General features: G+C 34.1%; 1 protein-coding gene and 1 non-coding gene across 6 annotated transcripts in view; both read right to left on the bottom strand.

Annotated features, from left to right (window-relative positions):
- The window catches only part of LOC149422014 (uncharacterized), a 292,284-nt gene that overhangs the window by 236,785 nt on the left and 35,625 nt on the right, over positions 1 to 19,874 (bottom strand). The window contains exons 1-2 of one of the 5 annotated variants that reach the window (XM_089634228.1): positions 3,088 to 3,321; positions 2,609 to 2,756 (exon numbers count right to left, since the gene is read on the bottom strand). The exons of 2 other annotated variants lie outside the window; for them this stretch is intronic. The gene's annotated coding sequence lies outside the window, so the exon portion shown is untranslated. Of the gene's footprint in view, positions 1 to 2,608; positions 2,757 to 3,029; positions 3,322 to 19,874 lie in introns of those variants that run through there. 2 more of the 5 variants (XM_089634229.1, XM_089634227.1) reach the window with 2 other exon arrangements.
- Positions 1,830 to 1,902, bottom strand: TRNAS-AGA (transfer RNA serine (anticodon AGA)). Its single transcript has one exon. It is a non-coding gene; the product is annotated as a tRNA-Ser (tRNA).

Below are 19,874 nucleotides of genomic sequence, written 5' to 3'. Positions count from 1 at the left end.
ATTCAGAAGGTTGTGCTGTTATCAGCAGTTTGTGGCGGTCTACCTTCTATGCCTCCCCCTGCCGGGAAGCGGCGTGATGGTTAGTTAGAATTTTAAAGGGTTAGCATTCTACCAATAAACAACCAAAAAGGTTAAATTTATCCAGAAAATATTATTTTTAACTCTTCGCAGAACTGCATAAAAGTTCTTGACCCTTCGTATTAAGTATGTAGTTAGGGCTGACGGGCTGCATATATTAACAGAGTAGGTACCTGCTATTCACTCCACTCTTGATTTTAAAAAAAAACTTTTAGACGGTAGAGTTCCTACGTTAACATGAATTTATACTTCAATCTATAAATTAACGTTTCTTTGGTTGTCCCCATAGACTCAAAAACAACTGGCCCAATTTCGCGGAAAATTTATAAGTATGTATCAGGATTAGTATCAATTTAGAGAGTGGCTTGAATGGTAGAGGAAGTCGGGGACGTCCAAAGAAGACTTAATTATCACTGCACTGGAATGAGTGATGTAATAGTGAATGAACTTATGTAGTTTATTTAATATTAACAATGTGGTTTACAGTAGTGAACGGTAGAAAAGTCGAGGAGTTCCAATGAAGTCTTAACGCATTATTTCAGCAATGAAATGAGATATGGAGTCGACTAAAAGTCTATATGAAGTAGTTTTTATAATAGTAACAATATGTTTTTATATAACCCTGATGAAGGTTCAGAGTGATATTAAAAATATGTACAATAAAGTGGTATTAAAAACTTAATTATTATTTTTTGGTAAACTAATGTTTAAGACAAGATTTTTGAAGTGAAACTTCTTTACGCGCGTCATGCAATTTCGAGGACCGGAGTAAAACCGACTCATGACCGAAACGAAAATGCGGGTACCCCCACCACCGATTAAAGTTCATTTGATCTAGTCAAAGTTTTGAAGTAACATATAAATGCTTCTTAGCTCATCCCGACAACTGGCGTTGGTGGTGTAATGGTCAGCATAGTTGCCTTCCAAGCAGTTGATCCGAGTTCGATTCTCGGCCATCGCACATTATTTTTTTGTTTTTAACGCCTTTTTCATTCAATATCTTATTTTTTAGTAGGTCAGAACATTTTTTAAAAGAAAATAATATTGCAAAATAATAAAAACACTTATCTCACTGTGATAAAACATTACTCCGCTAGAGCGCGCTTTGCGTTATTGTGTTGGATTAAAATTATTATCTAATCCGTATATTATGATAATTGTATTACATTTATTTAATTAATTTATTTATTTTGATAATATGTAATAATTTACAGAAAAAAAAATTAAAACTATCTCCCTCTGATAAAATATCCGTTCGCTAGAGCGCACTACGCGATCTTGTGTGGGATTCTATTTCTGTACATTGTACATTATTTTTAAAAATATATTATATTTTGGGTGTGATGTAGGTAACATTATAAAACATAACAAGCTCTCATATTTTCAGAACCTACATAATATAATCAATTTATGCGGCTTTGCTTACAGTTGGTGCTCAGCGTGGTTGGCTTTCAATCAGTTAAGCGAGGTTCGATTCTCGGCTGTGGCATTTTTGAAGTGAAACCTTGTTGAGGTGGGGGAGCCGCTCACGAACGTTCTCTCTCTTCTCTTCTTTCCTCTCTCTCAGACACCAGCGAACTGCGCCACGCCAAGCATCAGCTGAAACTAGAAGTTTCACTTCTGTCTTGCGTAGGCTTGACACACCCACTTTTTTTTATGCATAGCACGAAGGGTAACAATTATTTTTATAAGCAATAATTATTAGCCTGAAACACTCATCCACATTGAAAAATCTCCCGATAAAAGATACATGACGCCAACGGGACTTGAACCCGTGTCCTTTCGATTTCTGGTCGACAGCTCTGACCACTGAGCTATGGCGGCTTATCTCTTATCCGCGAAATAATTCAATATATACTAGTGTTTCATTCAACAATTATTGCTTGTTACATTTTTTCACCTGAAACAACCAACTTAATTTTATATGAGAAAGGCAATGTAAGTGCTAACTCTCTCACTAGATGGCGTCGAGACAAATTGTCTACATTTTTTGGTGAAAATACTATAAAAATAATTATTAAAAACTTAAGTTATTTTATTATAATGTGATAAAGTCAGGCACGCCCGAGGAAGATGTAGCAAGATCAAGTGAAACAAAAACTTATAAAAAGAAATCTTTTCAATTCTTCGGAATAATATTATGTCCACATTAAAAATAGACAGTTTTCAAGTGCACTATAATTCACAACCTCACTTACTCCAATCCATTCATAACCCCAATCAACGCCGGGTACACGTCAACTAGTTAAATATAATTTGTAATTTTCATCGGGAAATCTAAAAATGTATAAAGCAAATAGTAAGGCATCGGTAAGTAGGTACCCCAATATTGAATACATACATCATTTATTTTTGTGTCATCGTACAGTGGCCGTCGCGGGGAATACAAACACATCCACTGCATCCGACAAATATAACACACTACACATCCTGGCGCGTACCACGACACGCCGCACACATATTAAACGCAATAATGTATTCAATATTTCGAAATACATAGCAATATTATATTAATGTAGGTACAACCTACCTTCTAAAAAGCGGTGTCAATGACAACTGCAGACTGCCAGCGAATGGCGATGCACAACACTATTCAAGCACAAAAATGTCGAATCAAAATATGTAGATATTTTGATCGAACGTCACTAGTGTCAAAATCACTGCACTGCGGAAAAAGACTATAGAGATTAGGGAAATAGAATAAATTAAATAATTATAGAAAATCAATTGAGACTGGTTGATAAAAATAATATTTTCTCAACATAAATATAATATTATAAATATAAAAATCGATAAAACAGGACATTTAAAGCTTGTTTTAGATTTTTTATGCTAATTACATAATTTGGCGTGTTAGATTAACAAATTACGCACAACTCTAGTAGACTTGCAAGAAAAGGAATATTGAAATAAATGTTATAATGAATAATATTATGAAAACACGTATTTACACAAAAAAAACTCGATCGACCAATCGATATTCAAAATATTGTCAAAATAGCGGAATACCGGTATTGCAATCCCTAGCAGCAATGCAATTTTTGAATAACTTTTGTTCTAAACGCGCGGCAACGAACGTAGCCACAGATGAACTAAACGTCACTGACTGCGATCGGTTGACTTTTGAATGACTACGGTAGTCGGTAGTAAGGAGGAGTGGGAAGGGGGGGGGGAAAGAATGAACCGGGCCGAGGGGAGGGGGAATTCATTCATGAAACCGCGTAGACACTACGTAGTGGTGGGGAACGGTTCGAAACCGCGTTTTTTCGCCAACGACTGTAGTGAATTATAATCGTAAGTGAAACGCGCCAGCTGTGTGTGTTTGGACAATGTGTCTGTCTATGTGTATTGTGGCGATAGATAGACGTTATAGAATAAACAGCTGATGCGGGAGTGCGTAAAATATGACACAACTATTTAAATGGGACAGAAGATAACGATGCTGGTGATAGTATCTGTTAAATTTATTATACCAGTAGGATAGCTTGAATTTGACTCATAAATTAAAATGTGGGATAATTTGTCATCAAATTTCGAGAAGCGGAAATATTAGCGTGAGAAGTGGGTATCATTATGACTAAATAATTTAAAAATTCGTACCTTCATTAGTTTTCATTGCATTCGAATTCTAAAAATAAATTGGTACACTTTTAGGATTGCTGGCTACGCTTTACGAAGATTTGTAAAAAAAGTAAAAGTCCAAGTAAATTTTGTTTGATTAATTTGTGTTCTTTCACAATATATTCAATTAAAATAATATATAGAGTACACTTGCGGCACGTTTCAGAGTGTAATATACTCGCAGTATCGCCCTGGAGCAAGACCATCATTCAGAATTGAAACGTTGTTTGAAATGGCTTTAGCCGTGTTTGGTGACCAAACCTGAATACTCCCTACTACTAATGGAGGTACTCCCCCACCTTCCTCATCTCCTTCCCTCCCCACAACCTTCAGCCTCACATCATACTATGTAGATTCTATATTTATCTATATTTATTATTATTTCATCTATGATTCATACTTGCATACTTATTTTTCTATAAAATAGTATTTTTTAGTTCTCTTATGTTATTTTTATTATTATTTCATGTATAACTACCACAACACGGGCATTAGCCTAGTATGGTAGTTAAAAAAAATGACAAAAAATGTAACATGTAAACATTTATTAAATAATATATTTTTTTTTAAATACCCCAATTGGGGATGCCATTAGTGTCACTGCGTCCAGACGGTTGGGAGCAGTTGGAACTCTTGAGCAGTATGCATATAAAAATGTTCCCGACCTAAATTAGTTCGTAATTAACTCCCAGTAATAATTGATGCGCAATCAAGTGTTATTTTGTGTTTTAGAAACTATTCAAAAAAATATATTTTTTAATTTATTTGCAGTTTTTTTATGAAAAATCGTCGATATTCGAAATTTAGACTATTCTGATTATGGTTTTGAATCCGACGTCGTGTACACTCAAATAATTATTTTCAAATTGACAACGCATCTGTTCTGTACCAAAAAAGCCTAGCGCTCGTGCGAATAGCCGAGGGTAAACTACAACGCCAAATAATCACAGAGCCGAACATTTTAAGCTTCCTTGTGAGCAGTGGCGGCCGGTGGTCAAAATATATGGGGGTTCACCGGATTACAACATTAAGTCATAAAATAAATTAAATAAAGGTACATACCTATTTATAAAGAAGTTCTATTCTCTGCTCCTTTTGTTTAGCGAAGACCTCTATCAATGCTTAACACTGATAGTGCGATCAGTCTGTCCTGGCTCAACGTGTTTAAAAAAGATTTTATTCTTTTTAACGTTGAGAAACATCTTTAGCTTTCAACTGAAGTCATTCCAAAGGTCATGAATGGTGCACAAAAGTTTTAGTAATTTCACAGTCTCGGGAAAGTTTTCTAATAAATAAGTACTATAAAAAATTTGTAAAATTGATAAAGGGCCGTTAGCTTTTGAAAAATCGTCGCGGGCGTAAATTCTACAGAGTTCACTTTTACTGAACTTTATTTAGGAAGTCATACGTTTTAAACGTAACATTGAAATCATGTTCTGGGAAATTTGACCTGTATCGATTTTTATTAAATAGCTCATTATGGTGTTTAACTTAGGCACGGTAGCCAGAATCCAATTGCATTCTGATGTCAACTTTTCATAAAACCTTTAAGCTCAAAACTTTTTGTAAATGTAAATGACAAGAATTATGTTTTTTGATTTTTTAAGAAAGGTGAGTTACATCAGTAACACCGCTGATTGTCCAAACTGAATCAACATCGTAAATTAAACACGTAAAACAAAATAAACTATTCAATTGATCACATGCACAGAGCTACGAAGCTTTGTTATACATTGTTTTGTTAAATGATCGAGTAAACTTCTTCGATCCAGATTTTCACTCTTGTTTTATTATCAGTTCAGATTTTAGGTGGACAGGCATTTTTTTATTATCACTTTGTTTTCAAAACTCGACCTATTGTTCTTAATGTATTCCACATTCAAACTCATTCTTAATTTATACTTTGAACAAACACAAAAGTAATCATAAATTAGTATAACCTGCAATTGATAACCCTATTAATAATTGATATACAAGATCGATATAACCTGCAATTAAACTTAAAAACTTTCGCAGAGTAAGAACATTTTTTAATTCAACAGACCGTGCCCGGCAACGGCGAGTACTGACTAAACTGATAATAAGTAATCTGACCATCACTCATCTCTTAATGACAAATTTTATCTTAAATGCTTGTATCCAAGAAGCGAAACATTCGCTGAAAATAGCAGATGGTAAATTGAAACCACGATATCGACAATAACATTAAACATACGCGTTTTAGTTTAACTTTCTACTGAATAAACCGTTCCTTCTGATGTGGTGGTAAAACCCCGAACGCCGTCCATGATATGGTATTATTTGCAAAGAATAGTATGAACTGGTATGTACCCACGCTTTCGACTGTTCCACAGAATATGCGACAAAGCAGTTAAATTTTGGATCGCAATCGAAAACGAACTGCTACGAACATAGGCACAAGTCAAAGTCGGTCTGCAAGTTAAGCGCGCTTAATAAGTAGGTACCTTTTGAATGAGATATTATAACCGAACCGAGTTTCGTATTGTGATTAGTCATGTCGGAAATCTTGTTGGTTGTTCGGCGCTCGGGAGCACATATTAGCTGGCCGCCACTGCTTGTGAGTAGGGCTTCAAGTGTACAATATTTCAGGATATGCGATCAGAAAAAAATAGGAACTCTAGCAAACAAGATACAAAAAACACATTATTCGACGCCGACTATTTACGTCACGTCTCCCACGTGAAGGATACGAGGAGCACGTGGGCATTTTTTTATAACATTATGACCTAAATTCTAAATCTCTACTGCTTAATAGGTCCGTAACCTCGAGTCACGCGCGTCAAACTATGTATAATAGAGAAAGAATCACGAAACTAAATATTATACAGTGATATCGTCGCATAATTGGATCACCCCGCCGTTTTGCGTCCTTTAAGTGTAATGCCCAAAAACCAAAGGTGTCTGAAGCTTCATCGATGTGTGTACCCAAATATCAAAGTTGGAATATAGCTTTTTCTTGAAAATAAAATAACCGAGCAAATGGCAAACTTTTAGTAGTTCCATAATTCTTTCAGTTAGATTGTGAGAAATCTCTCAATTTTACATTTGTATTTTATACATTAGATATTATTAATAAGTTTTGTTTCTAAAACTTAAGTTTTTTCTTGATACACTTCTTAGAGTATGAATTAAAATTAGGTTTTATTTCTGGCAACAAAATTTTTATGTGTTTGTAGTATATTAAAATTAAATTCTACTTCTAACGACGATTTTCTACGGTATGTAGCTATTTATTTTTTTTATAATAACTTCACACAGGAGGCCCTGAAGAAAATAATTTCCCTCAGGGCCTATGTCAGGATAAACATTGTCTTTTCTCTACTTTCTATAAATATAATATGCATTTTTTTTATATTAACTCCACACAGGAGGCCCTGAAGAAAATAATTTCCCTCAGGGCCTATGTCATCTTTGGGGATGCTGTGTGGAGGGTCTTTTTGTGGAGAGGAAGGAGTGAACATGGGTCTTGAAGAGTCCCATGTTGTAGGAGGGAGGAAACACAGAGGCCGGCAGTTCGTTTCACAGCCGAGCTGTTGAACTTAAGAACGAATCGTAGAAGCGACCCGTTCTCATGTGACAAATGTCAACCGTGTACAAATGTTGGGCGCGCGTTTGGCGTGTATCCCGACTACGCACCGGTGCCGAAGGGATCAATGACGCTAGTTCCTCAGAGCATCTTCCATTGTAAAATAGTATAAAATAAAGTCGCTATTCGCGCCTGTCTGTTTGTGCGCTTGATTCTTCTAAACTACTAAACTAATTTTGATAGGGTTTTCAGTATAATTTAGAGAATTTCTTCCGGAAGGTTTACGTATATAATACATACATACTAAACATACATTGCTAAACCTCATGAGATATATCATAATAATGTACTACGGAATTGTATATATTAAAAAGGCCTACAGAAAAGTGCGCGATCATAAATGTCTATCTCCTAAGGATAACCCCCAGGAACGCCGGGTACCACGTCAGCTAGTTTCATAATATTAGAGAGGTACCAGTGAGTTAATTTTTATCTTCATTAGACGTTGACACTAAATAATAACAAACATACATCACTAAAGGATTTGTACCATAATTAAAAACATGAATGTACCTCTATTAAATTTTTTGATTTTATATTTATTTATTTATACGCCTAAAAAGGCTTTTACATTAAAGTGATACATGATGCAGTGTACATAGGTGAATATCTGTATTATATAGGAAATACTAACAGTATATAGATGTAATCCATTATAAAGAAGGTACATAATAGATCTATGAATACACAAATGTAAAAATGTGATTACAAGTGTAATGAGAATATATTAAAAAATAATTTTAAAAAAGTATGAATCAATATTATTAAACCGTAAGAGTAACATAAAGTAAAATAGAAATTAGAACAACACTACATATAAGACAAAACACTAAAACTACATTACCAACGCTACTCTAATTTGTAGGATTCAACAAAGTTTGTGCTGGTATAGATTATGCTTTAATTCTATAAATGGAGTCAACAAATAAATCAATAGTACTCAGATCATGTAACCTATTGGTCAGTGAGTGTGTCTGATAGTATGGTTGTGTATGTATTTCAGAAGGATGTTATATTTTGAATTGCATTTCTAGTCGGCACATGGAATTTCTGGATAGTAAAGTGGCCGCTTTATTTTAGAAAAAAAACAGTATTTAAACATTCCATCATGTTCGAATATTATTATTCTAGATTTGAATCTTTGCAACCAGAGATTATAATAACTTATAGTAGTTACTTACTACTTGGCTTCTCCCGAATTTCAAGGAATTTTTTGAAATTTTATTGTGTCTGAACAATTATTGTTGAAACACACAGAACAAAAAATATGGTGTTCCGATTATTTTTTACTGTTAAGTGCATATTTCAAAACCTCATAACTCATCAAAAACTCAATGAAATTTTATTGGGAGCTACAATCAGTTGTATTGGCATTGACCTCAACATTTGTAAATGTTTTTAACATAAAGCAAATTTATTAATGATCTACTCATAAACTTGTTGAAAAACTAGTAGTTTGACAGCTTTAAATTAAGAAGTATAATTAATACCAACTTATATTAGAAAAAAAAATTAAAAACATATATATATTATGATCTGATTACAATAACCGGCGCCCGCCGTAATTTAGAGAAGTTTTCTCTGTGATGACGTAGGAGTCAGTTCCACTTGAGCTGAGCTCACCATTGAACCATCCACTTAAGTCACCTGAGCAGGTACTAGCTACTAGTTACTCCTTATAATCTTATTTTAAACGTGACGACATTGTTTATTATAATTCAGCTATGGTGACGGCACCCGTATTCCAATGAATAGCCGATATTTACGAAAACAAGATAAAGTTTTCAATAAAAATACAAAATTAATGTATCTATATCTCGTATATACAACATTATGTGGGTAAACTTATTCATATAGGTAAGGTTAACCCGAATTGATCATTCAAAAACATTAAATGTCTAAATTTCGTCTCAATATCGTTATTAGAGATGCAATGAATATTCGACCACTATTCGGTACTCGGCGATTTTTTTTAATATTCGGCATTCGACCGAAAACCTAACAATGAAAATAAAAACGCATTTTAATCAAAAAGTGTATATTTAATAACACAATATTAGGTTATTTAATATTTAAATCAGGGGCAGATTTGGGTGAATAAAAACCAGTTTTTCCAAGTTTACTGGAAGCAGACGATTGCGTTTTTCTTCGTAGACTATACCAGCTTCCAAAAATAGTCTCTCACTATCTGTAGTGTAGTGTCTGCACTACCTCAAGGTCACAAAAGATAAATTTTAACAAAACTTCATTAGGTTTCGATACTGTTTTGCATTTGCAGACCACCAGTTGTAAGGGTTTGCCTTACGATCGAGACGAGCACTTTTCAAATAAAAATCTCTCACATTTGCTTTTGCACTTTTCTACATCCCGTCAGTTTATATATTGGCAGTAGCGACTGCATCGAAACAGTTCCAGAAACTTTCCTGTATTTCGTCTAAAGTTGTATCAATCTCATTGGTGTTTCTTTTGTTACTAGGTGGCGAAAAATCAGATTCGGTACTACTAGGCTCATCACAACTCTTTTTCAAAGCAATGAATATTCGGCACTTTGGCCGAGAGTGCAGCCGAATATTCGGCACTTCGGCCGAGAGGGCAGCCGAATATTCGGCACTTCGGACGAGAGTGCAGCCGATTATTCGGCACTTCGGCCGAGAGTGCCGCCGAATATTCGGCACTTCGGCCGAGAGCGCAGCCGAATATTCGGCCAAATCACTATTCGTTACATCTTTAATTTTTATATCTATTATCTACATTTGTGGTGATATAAGGCACGCTAAGAATATGTACATTTTTGAACATATTCCTTCTAAGGTCATTATCGAACTGTGATTACTGATTATAAAAAGTAAATTAGAGTAATGTGCTGGGGAAATGTTATAATAATAGTATGTAATTAGTGTAATTCGAGAATAATGAAGAACAGAGAAAGACAGCACCAACTGATGGCAGAAAACGTGGCATGAATTACTAGTTTAATCAAAAGATCCGTAAAATGTTAACACGCAACGAGATAATTGCGATATTTCAATTTTCAAATTGAACATACATAACAACTAATAAACACCCGGAATACGGAGAATTTATCAGCGTCAGAGGTCGATTCAAATCGTTAATAATCGAAAGGTCATCTTAAAATTGAAACGTGCATTCAAAAGAATTGCATTAGGGATGTACCTACTGAAAAGTCGAATTCGCAAATGCGAATTATTAAGTACCTACTAAGCATATGACTTTTTTGCAAATATTGTAGAGAATAAGCATTCTAAATAAAAATAAAGTAATTTTCAATTTGGGAGGCGGGTATGGGTACCGCTGCTCCGGTAACTCTTTTGTGGAAACCAACGCGTCTGCTATAAGTCACCCCGAGTGTTTCGCTACGTTTGGTGACTTAGCAGGGGTGCCTGGGTTCATGGGGATGAGGTTTGTCTAGGTCTAGCCGGCGGATGCGTCTGCCTGCTGCGTGACAGGCCGGATCGAGAGAGAGACAGGAGAAGGAGGCCTTTTGACCTCACCGGCCGGACGCTCTCGAATGGATTCTCTCTCGAATCAAGGACACACTGAACCCCAGGTTCCTACCCGCCCCTCATACATTTTTCCTTCTCAGAAGTTCCTCTCCTTCCTATCCTTAAACAGACCCTCCACACAGCATCCTGTGATGAATATGGGCCATGAGGGAAATTATTTTTCTCGGGGCCTCCTGTGTAAAAATGTAAAAAAGTAAATTTTCTACTGGGGAAGCGCAACACGGCATAATACCCCAAAATAAATCACGATAAGTTTATTATATTGTTATTAGTTTGTAGCCACCATAGACATATGAATATTAGTAGACCTGCCCTAAGTGATTAAAAGCGTATTATCCCCACTCCCCATACCGGTTCCATTGGAGCCGGCTGGGCTCACGTATGGCCTCAAGTGAAATTTGAAAACGTGACGTCATCATTCTTGTGCGAACTATGGTCGAGGCATCATCGGTTCATTTTACGAAATAACACGGCAAAATGTTGACTTGTGATATGAAAACTTGTAAAAATAGATGTGAAAAAGAGAATAAACCCAATTGTCGTATTACATTCCATAAGTAAGCATTATTTTACTTTATTTTAAGCTTATTCACACCGTATTATATGGATCAGTTTTAGAAACATATACTATCACATCACAATGTAGCGATTCTCAAGTGTGCTCATCGTTGTTTACTGGGGTAAGTAAATTATGAAACATTTGTAAAAGTGTCTTAACTAAATACTCTGAAACTAACTACGACTCTGCAAACAGAAGAAATTTACTTTGCCGAATTTGGACTTCGCAAATTAGTTCATAACGTGGCGAGTAATTTGCGCTCCCATGTAAAAATGTCTATTCATTCAAAAGCAGATTTTACTTTTAAGAACTAAATGGTGATATTATAATGCGAGATGCCTATTTACTGTCAGATTGATTTATTGACGAATCACAGTCAGCTTAACCCCCTTCGTTCTTCAACAGTTGATTTTACCCCTCGCCATTATCTTCTCGTCTATTAATTCCTATGTCTGTGGTAGCCACCGACATTATCTATGCATCTGTATTGTGCGATGATAAATTCAATGATTTTAGTTGCACTCATCCTTATTTTCACATAACCTTGTCGGCCTTGCGTGCGGTAGGACTCTAATAGGATTATAATATGTACATAATTCCTATTAGTAATTTGCAGATCAGTTTTTATATATCTTAATTATAAACAAGTTTTTTTACAAGGTTACAAGAATACCGCGTTAGTTAGTCAACACGTGGTCTGTGCTATTGAAACGAACAACCAACATCGATTATTAAAAAAAATACTCGGATTATAACTACATTTTTTAAACAATGTAGGAAACCTTCCATATAAATAAATAAACTAAAGAATTTCGATTTTGTTTTTGTGACCACTTCCCGACAGCCGATTGAGCTGAAACTCCGCAGATAGACTCGTCGTCGATGACAGTGCAATCAATTTGCAATCAAAGATCCAGTTCCTGTGGAGGAATCATCAATCCTAAGTCAACCCAAAGGATTTTTTTAAAATAGATCTTGAAATAAATGTATTATAGTAAAAAAAACATTAATTTTATGGGTTGATTTTATAAATTGAGAAATTGCATAAGTTCCCGGCTTTGCCCGGGCTTTACGAAGAGTTTTTAGAAATCAGATATGGACAGTAATTTTCTCTCATTTTGAACGTCGAGTGTGCAAAATTTCATCAAGAATCAAATTTCTGCTTTAAGGAGTGGGAAAAGAGGGTTGGATGGTTTCTCGAAATCACAAGTGGATAGTGATCTTTCCCTAGAAGGCAGAGAGGACGGACCGCCAAACAACTCGGTCTCGGCACACACTTCTTGCCTCATTCACATTCATACATCGTCTCATACATACTCTTCTATTATTCTGACTCTTGACATAGCCCGACTCGAGTATCTGATACGCATAATTTATTCTCCTTACACTCCTTTCTTCGTTCATTCGCTCTACATGCCCAAATCATCCAAGCGTCCCTTTCTTAATCTTACTCATTACGCTTACATCAGCCTTAGGTATATAGATTAAATCGAGCTTGAGTGAAGGTCAAATGTGCAATATTTCATCAATTTCGGAATAAAACTGCGCAAGGAGAGTCTGCAAAGGAGAAAGACACAAGGCCACTGAAGTAGCGTAAGATAGGGGCGCCTGGGGGCACCTTGTTGAGACAGTGGATCCCCGACATGACTAGTAAAAGAGGAGGCAAATAATATGTAGAAATACAGAGGTAACTGCTTCTCGAAAGATCAAAATGTCTAAGGTTGAGATGTTTTCAACCACATGACCGCATTCAACAGCATTTCTGATATGCTTTATAGCTGATAATAATTTAAGCAAAAGCTGTAACGGTCTGAGCATCAGTGCATGGAGAAAAACAAGTATTGCTGATTTATTAAAAATCATTATTAAAATTATTCGTAAGCCGGTTAAAAGCGGAATTTGAGAGTGACTCCTGTTAAACTTTTAGACCGGATAATTCATCAAAATGGCAATTCAACACACCTATAAACAGTGTTATATAGTCATGAAAAGTGATGAAATAAAAACTAGGTTACATATGTAACTATTTAACCTAGTTTTTGTTCCATCACTTTTAATAACTTTATATCAACTTTCAAAGTTGTGTTTAATTGTCATTTTGAGGAGTTATCACGGAACCACTTAAAGTTTAACAGGAGATCTCAATTCATTCGTTAGAGGCCTGCAGTCCCGTTTTTAACCTGGTTACGAATAATTTAAAGAGGTTGTTAATAAATTAGCAAATATGTTTTCTCCGTGTGTTTAATGGGAACAGTTCAAATGTCAAAAATTCAAAATGGTGCGAGGCTAGTTGAGTTTGAAACGAAAAGTAAAATAAGAAACAAAAGATGAGACAGGTAATGCATTCAAAATGCAGGTAAAGTCCGTTAGGCCCCGCTCAGTATGGCCTGTATTGCCTTCATTACCTGCACCTGTCCGACTCTTGTATCTGCAGTGGACAGGTGCTTTTAAAGTGGCTGTCAGGTGCCACTGCCCATTACCCATTGTATCACATGCACCTCCAATACTGGGCAACGTTGCAACGAAATTGATAATGATGTAACCGACGCAAACGATTTAGAAACATAGCTGTAGGTATGGATACCTTCGTCCAGTTGTTCCGCAGAAATTCACGTGTGACAAAGTCATCAAATAGTCGTTCAGCGCCATTTTAAGCGCAGATTCCAGGTCCGCTAAGCTTTCAACAAATTGTAATAAGCTGACAAGCTTAACACCATAAACGGCTAGTTGCATATATTTTTGTGTTTAACATTTTAACGTCTTTTCATCATTTTTTGTATTTCTTTCGTTATTTATATTTATTATTTTTTTATTTGGTTTTCTGTTTTTATTTTATGTACCTATCTATTGTATATTATGTACCTATGTATTTTATTTTATATGCCTATGTATTGTATTTTATGGACCTATGTATTGTTTTTTATTTTGTTTTTGAATTTTTATTTAGATGTACGCAAATTTTTTCATACATCTAGTAGGAAAATATAAAAAATACAAAAAATAACAATTACATTTTAAGAGAAAAAGATAAATACACAAAATTACATTATATAAGATATCTAGGTGACTAAAATAATATTGGTGAGTATGTTCAACAGTCAAAAATTATTTTTTTACATATAAAGCACATGTCCTACGAAAAGTGCTAAAACTTGGGGCTTCCTTTATGACATTTGGTAGGTTATTATTTACTATAAAGTTTTTGCCCTTTATAAAACGCGCTGTTTTGTGTGCATGAAAGTTTAGTTTTGGGAAGCCTAAAATCTCTGCGTCTTCTCGTAGGATAATTTCATGGTACATAATATTTCTTTGCAGATAATTTGGGAGCATATTATTTTGAAGCTTATACATCATTGTTAACGTATTATATATTATATGTTGTTTGGTTGTCATCATATTTAAATTTTGTAACATAATTTTAACTCTAGTAAAAATGTTGCATTTTAAAATCATCCTCATCCCCCTATTTTTTATAACCGGTAGTTTATTATTTTTGGATTCGTTACGTAAGAATAAAACACTAGAACAATAATTTAAATGCGGAGTAACAATAGAATTGTAAACAAGGCGCGTTGTCTTTAGATCCAAGTTATTTCTGATCCTTTTTAGGAATCCAACTGTTTTAGCAATTTTCTTTGTTATGTATTCTAAGTGTTCTTCAAATTTTAATTTTTCATCTAATATTACACCCAGATATTGAATACTACTCATTCTTTCTATGTTTACGTTATCAATTTTCAGTATTACTTGCTCGTTTCCCCCTACACTATCCACAATTAAAAACTTTGTTTTCATAACATTCAATTTTAGTTTGTTTTGGTTTAACCAGAGTGTTACATAATTTAAGTCAATTTGTATTTTTTCACTGGCGTCCTGTAAATTTTTACTGGCTATGTATAACAATGTATCATCAGCAAAGAGTTTAATTACACAATGCTTTAACACTTTGATAATATCATTCATATATATAATGAACAACAATGGACCTAAGACAGAACCCTGCGGAACGCCTTTATTAGTGTGATGTGGTACAGATGTACCACATAGTATACCACCATATTTTGTTACTTGCGTTCTTTCTGATAGGTAATCAACGAACGACTTATTTTCTTTACCATTAATTCCAATATTTCTTAATTTCTTGATTAATCTATCTCTGTCAATTGTTTCAAATGATCGTTTTAAGTCTAGAAATACTGCAATAATTTTACTTTTTTATCTCGAAAATTTTTCCACTCGTCTATTAAATAATTAATAGCAGTTTCACAAGAACATTTTTTCTAAAATCAGATTGTTGTCGAACTAATATCTGTATGTGCCTATCTACTAATATGTGCCTATCTATTGTATTTCATGTACCTATCTATTGTATTTTATGTACCTATGTATTTTATTTTATGAACTATCTATTGTATTTCTTAAAACATGATAGTTGTCATCTTCTGCTGATCAAAGGTTGTTTAAAAGCTGAAACGGACTTAGAACAGGGAGCTTTGAACTGTCTAAAAAACAAAATGGCGCTGAATGGCCGTTTCCTGACAATGTTACATGTGAATTTCTGTGAAACAACTTGTTCTTAATTTCCTTACATAAATCCTTAGGTATCAGAACTGGACGGGACGCAATATTTACTTTTTTTCTGCTTGAAGGTGTTTTGTCTGTTTTTTTAGCTGGGAATACTCAAAACTACCGATATATTTTAAAATTATTATAAATATTAGTCAAAATATTAAACGCAAATATTATAATTAGCGTAGGTACCGTTAAAATCACACTGAGAGAAATCGATTTTTGCCCTCGCGATAAATTAACAGGCCTTATTAAAAAAACACAAATTTAAGATTGTTTTATCGATTTGCCTCAATAATATATCATGACCATACAAAGAATTTTCGTTTTAATGCAAAAATATTCAGATGAACACCTGTTCCGACATCATGATAATATATTCGTAATTTACTAAAAATTTTTTCAAGAAACCTGTTAATTTATTCGTAAGGCCTGCAATAATTTGAAGAAATACTTAAATTAGCAATAGTAATTTTTCTCCATGCACGAACTTTAAATTAAAAATAATTATAAAAAAACACTATTTTAATTGTTTACATACAACCGACATGTTTGATAAGCTATGCCCATCTCATCAGCAGGCGCGGCCGATGCCACAAATGTTTGGTGGTTCAACGAGCAATTCATCAAAAACGTAATATATATAGAAGATCAATTCTTCGACCCTTTTTGTTATACACTCTACATTTATTATTACGTCACTAATTTTAAAAGATTTTTATTCAATTATATGAAGAGATTATTATAATTATATAATAATAGGGCATGTCAAATTAAATATACCATTTATGAGAGAAAATCCAATTATATCAAATTTTCCAATCATGTCCTAAACCCTGTATCTAAATTTAGCTAATAAACAATTAGTTAATGTTAATTAAGTGTTGATCTTAATATACTGTACTTGATTTAGCCTTAAATCGAAGCTTAATGCTAAATCACTGTGAATACCATAAAATAGGTTCTAGATAAATTGAAGGTTTTCCTATCGTTTCGCTGTAGTAGAATACAAATAAAAAAATAAATTACTTAATAAAAAATATAAATGTAAACTACTAAAACTTTTTTTTTCAGTACGAAAGCGTAAAGGAAACAACTTTAAAAAATACAGTATTATATCTAAGATTATCTGTGATAGTTTCACTTGATTAACTTTTTTGCTTTCTTATAAAATTATTTACAAAATAAATAAAAATCAGTTTTGTGCTTGAAATCAAACGTTTCTAGAGTTTGTTTTTTTTTTTTTCTAGTTTGTCAAGCGATTTTAATGCCAATTACCTACAATATAAGGTATACCAAGAATATACACATTTTTGGCTTGTAGCTTCCTCTTAAAAGTGTAGTGGGAGATGGAACGGAGGGGGAGAGGGGGGAGTTTACAATTGAAACAAATTTAGTAGAGTATCATTCCATTGCCTACATTGAGCACTACTGTGAGTTTCCCAATTGAATAAGTTTTTTTTCGTAGTTTGATAATTCCGTATACGCGCACCTACACAGAATTCACGTTAAATATTAACGATATCAATTAATTAAGGTGTCGATAAATTACGACATATGCGCTAATTAGAGAATAATTAAAACTTTAAGCTCCGATTAGCTTTACCGTTATTCAATTTCTTCAGTGACCATTTACGTGTATGATAGCACTAACCAAAGTTATAGAAATGCAATATAAATTAGTGGGCGACAGTAATTAAATGCTAATCGGAAAACCCATAATATGAAATTTATTAAATTATGTGATCTTAAGAAGGTACTGTTGGGTCCGGAACAAGTTAACAAAAAAACTAACCCGTAAAAACAAAGTTTTTTTACTACAAAACAATTACACTGGTCGACATTTATTTTTTTAAGTGCTGTCCCTTAAGCATAGCTAATTTTTTTATATGTATTTAGTATCCATAAACACGAAATGAAACAATTTTTTTTTTAATAGGTCAGTTTTTTTTTATTATTTAACAAAGTTTTTTACATAATTCTTCCACAGTATGACGGGTACTTACTTAACAAAATTTCAAAACTAATTCAATTTATTATTTTTTGCTCCTGATTTGCGCTTGTGAGTATTTTGAGAGTCTCTCTGCAGGGTCCAGCAATAGTCTGCTATCATAGATGGACTCCACTTTCCTTGGTATCACTTTTCCATATCCGCAATGTCCTGGTAAAATCGTTCGCCGTGCTCGTCACTGACATCTCCCATATTTTCGGGGAAAAAATTCAAATGTGAATGAAGGAAGTGTATTTTTAGTGACATGTTATATCCCATATTTTTATAGACTATGAGCATTTCAGACACAATGCTGATATAGTCTTCACTTAAATGATTTCCAATAAAGTTCTCGACAACATTCTTGAAGGCTGACCAAGCGGCTAGCTCGACTGGTCTCAACACTGTTATAAAATTCGGATCAGTCAAGACCTCCCTTATTTGTGGTCCCACAAATATTCCTTCTTTAATTTTTGCGTCGCTGACCTTAGGAAACTTTTGCTTTAAGTAAATCATGCCATTTCCATCCTTAGAGAAGCCTTTTGAAAAAAATTCATCAAACCCAATTTAACGTGTAAGGGTGTAAGTAAGATATCTTTAGATTTTACTAAGGGAGCATGTTGAACATTCTTCGTGCCAGGTTTAAGGTGCTTTCTAGTAGGCCAGTCCTTGGTCTTTCCTGTCTCTGCTGTCCCACTTGCACAGAAAACAACAATACTTTGTGTATCCCGCTTGCAGTCCTAGTAGGAGCCCTATTATTTTTAGATCACCACATATTTTCCATTCGTTTTTTAGAAATTTATTTTTTGTCAACAGCAGCTTCATGTTGTCATAGTTTTCTTTCATGTTTGCAGCATGACCAAATGGAATGGATGGTCAAAAATCAAAAAATCAATGATAACTCACGAATAAAAATGAATTAATACACATTTTAGTAAAACTTAAAACCCATAAAAACCTGACGTGATATAAAAAAACTAATCACATATCTGAAATCAGCGTGAAATTTCCTGTCAGATTTGGCTACTTTCGTTAAAGGGACAAAAAATGTGTTGACCAGTGTTATCTTTTGGGCCGGCTAGTAGCCAAATTCAGAGAAATGCGAGTATGTGTGCGTGCTACCAAAAGTTGGTAGAATGCATTGTCATCGACAACGAGTCTATTTGCCGAGTTTCATCTCGATCGGACGTCGGGAAGCGGGTTAATTTCCACTTCCAAATTTGCATTCATTCATTTACGAAAACAAAATCGAAATCCAATTAGATGTATTTAAAAATAAGGTGGTGAATCGTAACTTAATTCCTCAAAGTAACTATGGTAATATAAGAAAAAAATAGAAAATGCCCTTAAGGCGATAATAATTTCTCAAAAATGCTGCCAAAGAAATTAGCAAAGCATTATTATTTATTACAAATATGGAATTTATATATTTCGATTATCTTTACGACTTCCGCGACGAGCTGAAAGTTCCTCGACTCGGGACCCAGAAGTAGCGGGTTTAAACCAAAACCTCCTAGATCACAAGGCCGGGACACATATTCAAAGCAGCCTCCTAACTTGTATGAGATTCTGCACAAAATTTCGATTCAATTTATTCATACTTATCAAAACATTTTTAAATGTTTTATTCAGTTTTTAAAAATTGATAAAAATACATTTTTTGGATGTTCCCATACAAGTTAGGAGGCTGATTTGTTTCAGTGTCCCGGCCTTGTGATCTAGGAGGTTTTGGTTTAAACCAGGAGTATACTTAAAAAAAAACTGATTTATAGTTTATGTAGGATGTTTCCGACACATAATTTAAATAAATTAAAATAGTCTATTGCATATTCGCACCTCGTTCCAGAGAATCCACCAACATAAATGAAACTTTGCTTGAAAGACATGTGCTTGCTTACCAACCATTCTCTTTCTCACCTCATTCCT

The sequence above is a fragment of the Hesperophylax consimilis genome, chromosome 8, assembly GCF_061612785.1.
Source record: "Hesperophylax consimilis isolate HC1 chromosome 8, BYU_Hcon_1.0, whole genome shotgun sequence".
Taxonomy (NCBI): Eukaryota; Metazoa; Arthropoda; class Insecta; order Trichoptera; family Limnephilidae; genus Hesperophylax; species Hesperophylax consimilis.
This window is presented reverse-complemented; position numbering and strand designations above follow the sequence as displayed.